The sequence below is a fragment of the Otolemur garnettii genome, unplaced genomic scaffold (genome assembly GCF_000181295.1).
Source record: "Otolemur garnettii isolate 467f Iridium unplaced genomic scaffold, OtoGar3 scaffold00014, whole genome shotgun sequence".
NCBI lineage: Eukaryota > Metazoa > Chordata > Mammalia > Primates > Galagidae > Otolemur > Otolemur garnettii.
This window is the reverse complement of record NW_003852409.1, coordinates 192,828-196,629: the sequence shown is the minus strand read 5'-3', so window position 1 is coordinate 196,629 and position 3,802 is coordinate 192,828. Positions and strand designations below refer to the sequence as shown.

At 42.7% G+C, this 3,802-nt stretch overlaps 1 pseudogene across 1 annotated transcript; it reads right to left on the bottom strand.

The window, feature by feature from the left end:
* Nucleotides 1–2,806: 2,806 nt before the first annotated feature.
* On the bottom strand, nucleotides 2,807–3,334 carry LOC100943733 (annotated as a pseudogene). The gene has a single exon (XR_002772163.1). The product of XR_002772163.1 is annotated as a 60S ribosomal protein L23a pseudogene (transcript).
* Between the last annotated feature and the right edge of the window lie 468 nt (nucleotides 3,335–3,802).

The following is a 3,802-nucleotide window of genomic DNA, read 5'->3' as shown; positions in this document are numbered from 1 at the left end:
TTTTTAAGATGTTTAAAGACAAGATAGGGCTTGTCTGTGTTTCCAAGGCTGACCTTGAACTCCCAGGGTTAAGGGATCCTCCCACCTCACCTTCCCAAGTAGCTGGGTCTATACTGATTTAGAAGTGATTTTAACAAGCTATTCGGGAGCTATGTTGAAGTTTAAAAAGGGGTGGGGTGGGAGTAGAAATCAAACTAGTTTTAACCATACCAGAATCCTTTTATAGCACATTTGAGATGTAAACATATTTTCTTTTTTTTTTTTTTTTCTTTTGCAGTTTTTTGCCTGGGGCTGGGTTTGAACCCGCCACCTCTGGTATAGGGGGTCAGTGCCTTACTCCTTTGAGCCACAGGCACTGCCCAACATATTTTCTTTTGAAATAAAGTTGTTTAGTAGAATAATTACATTTTTCCTGATGCTATGTCATTAAAGATCCAAGATCTGAATTTATTTTAAGGTTTGATTAGAACTCCTTGTTTCTATGGAGGAAAAGTTAGCGAATTGAAAGGGAGCTTTAGAAATTTTAATAACAAGATTGCTTTAAGAAGAAAGAGGCCAGTCAAATTGGGTATGAGCCTCACAGAATTTACTATGCTACTTCCTGGGTCTGGGGAGCTGAAAGAAGTGCTGTGTTGCATTGAGACAGGGCGGAAGCCTGGTAGAAGCTAGAAGTGAAACTGGAAGTGCTTTAAAAAAAAGCAGATTGTTATATTCGGCTGAGTCAGGCTGGGTAGAGCAGTGACACTGTACTATTCCTAGGCACAAATGTGTATGTATTGAACTAATAGTTCATCTGTAGATTTTCTGGGAGAGTTGACATGTTTGCAATGCCACAGCCCTGAAACTCAGTGGAGGAAAATAAGAGAGGAGTAAAGGTAGTCTGCAGAGGCAGGGGCCTTACAGTGTAGGTCTTTAAAAAAATCTATGAGCCTTTAGGGGAGGCAGCAGGAAGTTAAAGGTGGAATACTGGAAATATTTTTCCCTCCCTTCAAGCTAGATGGAGGTGGGGGATAGATAACACTTGTAGGTGTTGGTAAAGATTTCCTTGTTAGAATAGAAAAGGTAAGGTACATCGGGCAGCACCTGTGGCTCAAAGGAATAGGGCAACAGCCCCAGATACCGGAGGTGGCGGGTTCAAACCCGGCCCTGGCCAAAAACTGTAAAAAAGAAAAGGTAAGGTACATCCCTATTGGTTTGTTTTAAGGTGAAGGGTTCCCACTACAATATTAGTGATTGATACAAACAAAGGTTGAGGTGGTCCTGGTAATTTTATTATGCCTGGGGTTAAAATTGAAAATCACTTATTTTAAAAGAAAAATAACTTAGAATGTAACACTGACACCCAAGAAAGTGTACATTTCTAAGGTGGTTTAATGGTAGTTATGTGCTGTCTGTTGCAAAGATGACACCGCTAACATGCTGTAATTAGGGCAAGCAGTGCTGATGGTTTTCCCACAGCACTGATAAGTGATAGATTCATATTCAAAGAGATTAAAACCACTGCTCTTTCTGTTGCCTTCCCTCACCTCCCATCTGTAGAAACCACTCCTAGACATTGTGTGGGTGGGTACAGGGCAATATGGATTGGGGTTATGGTTTATGGTTCTGAGGTAGACTGGGGGATCTTTTAAAATGCCAGTTTCTAAGAAAGACCCAGGTGATGGTCCAGCAGGTTTTGAATAGTCAGGAGACAGAGTGGTGGTTTTGAGACGTTAGCATGCATAGTAATCACATGGGAGGCTTTTGAAAAGCTGGGCAGCACCACCAGATTCGCTTCAGTGGGTGGGGTCTGATAGTTTGCATTTTAAACAAATTCCTAGGTGATGTTAATATAGCTCAGAGGGAGGGTCCTATTTTGAGAACCATGGAAGTAAAGCTTAACTCAGAGGAGACTCAACCTCATCCATCTGGGCTTCTTGAGTGTTGTTTTCTAACTTAACTGAAAATGATGGGAAAAAGTTGAGGAGAATAACAGAGTAATACCATTCATGTTCAACAAGTAGCATGCTGTAAAACAATTTTTTATAGTTTATTACAGTGTGTCTCTTTAGAAAAAGATCAACAATAAACCCCACCAAACTGATAACAACATAGTGATTACTTCTGGAAAGGAGAAGGATCCAGCACAATGGAGGATGGCACTTGAGCTTTCTGTGTAACATTTTATTTTCTTTTTCTTTTTTTTTTTTTTTTTTTGAGACGGAACCTCAAGCTGTCCCCCTGGGTAGAGTGCTGTGGCGTCACAGCTCACAGCAACCTCCAACTCCTGGGCTCAAGCGAGTCTCCTGCCTCAGTCTCCGGAGTAGCTGGGACCACAGGCGCCTGCCACAGGGCCCGGCTATTTCTTGGTTGCAGCTGTCATTGTTGTTTGGCGAGCCCGGGCTGAATTCGAACCCGCCACCTTGGGTGTACCTGGCTGGTGCCCTTAGCCACTTGAGCCACAGGCGTTGAGCCTCTGTGTAACATTTTAATAAAGAGATTGTACTTATGTATCCTCTTGTGTGTTTAATTTTATATAAAGTTGAAAGGAATCTGGGCTAGGTATCTTCTGTTTACCTCTCTAGATCCATCCTTTACTCTTTTATACTTAGCTCTTTGCCCCAGATGAAGGATTTCCAGGCTGTCCAGATTTAAGGGCCAGAGAAGAGGAGGTTACAATATTTATCTGCCTATCAGGATATCCTGTGTCTTACTTGGATTCTAGAAATCTCTGTCTCCTTTCTTATCTTGGGCCTCCAGGAGCAGTATTGTTCTGCTTTTGGTAGTCCTGGTTTCTATTTTATCCCTGGAGGTTCTACCCCACAACTTTTTTTTTTTTATGGTGAAAAGTTATATATTTAGAATTAGCCAGCTGGACTTGGTTTAGATGATCCCAATTTTGTTGGCAACATCCAAAGCATCATAATCAGGAGCCAGTCGAACATATGCCTTCTTCTCACCATCGGGCCTGATCAGGGTGTTGACCTTGGCCACATCAGTGTCATAAAGCTTCTTCACAGCCTGTTTGATCTGGTGCTTGTTGGCTTTGACATCCACAGTGAACACAAGTGTGTTGTCGTCTTCTATCTTCTTCATGGCAGACTCAGTGGTCAGGGGGAACTTGGTGATGGCATAGTGGTCAAGCTTGTTTCTTCTGGGGGCGCTCTTCCGAGGATATTTGGGCTGCCCCTGGAGCCTCAGAGTCTTTGGCCGCTGGAAGGTGGGTGATGTACGGATCTTCTTTTTTTTTGTGGCTGTGGATGTCTTTTAGCACTGCCTTCTTGGCCTTCAGTGCCTTTGCTTTGCCTTTGGCTTTGGGAGGGGCAGGAGCTTCCTTCTTTGCTTTTGGCGCCATCTTGTCCCCCCAACTTTTAAATTATTCCTTTTATAAATAAATGCTCCTTAGATTATTCTAACTTGTGTTTACCATCTCTTTACTTTTGGGACCCTGACTGAAAGTACCCTCCATTCTTAATTTCTCTCTTCACTGTAATCCCAGAGGTGGTTACAAGGTACCATTTTTGTGTGTGTACACACATTATCCTGTGTGAGAGTGGCAGGCATTTGGGTATAGAGATGGTATATGTAAGTGCCCATTTATGGTTCCAAAAACTATAGTATGTTTTATTATTGTTGCTAATGGTGTTATTATTGGTAGAGATGTTACATCCCAGGTGCCCTTACCCACCCACTTAGTGACTTTTAAAACAGGGAGCAGCAGAATCATGATGCAACCTCCTCATTGTCATGGTGAGGAAACAGGCCAGTGGAGGGTCATGCTTTTCTTTCAGGCCCCACACCTTAGAGCTGCTACATCCTTGCA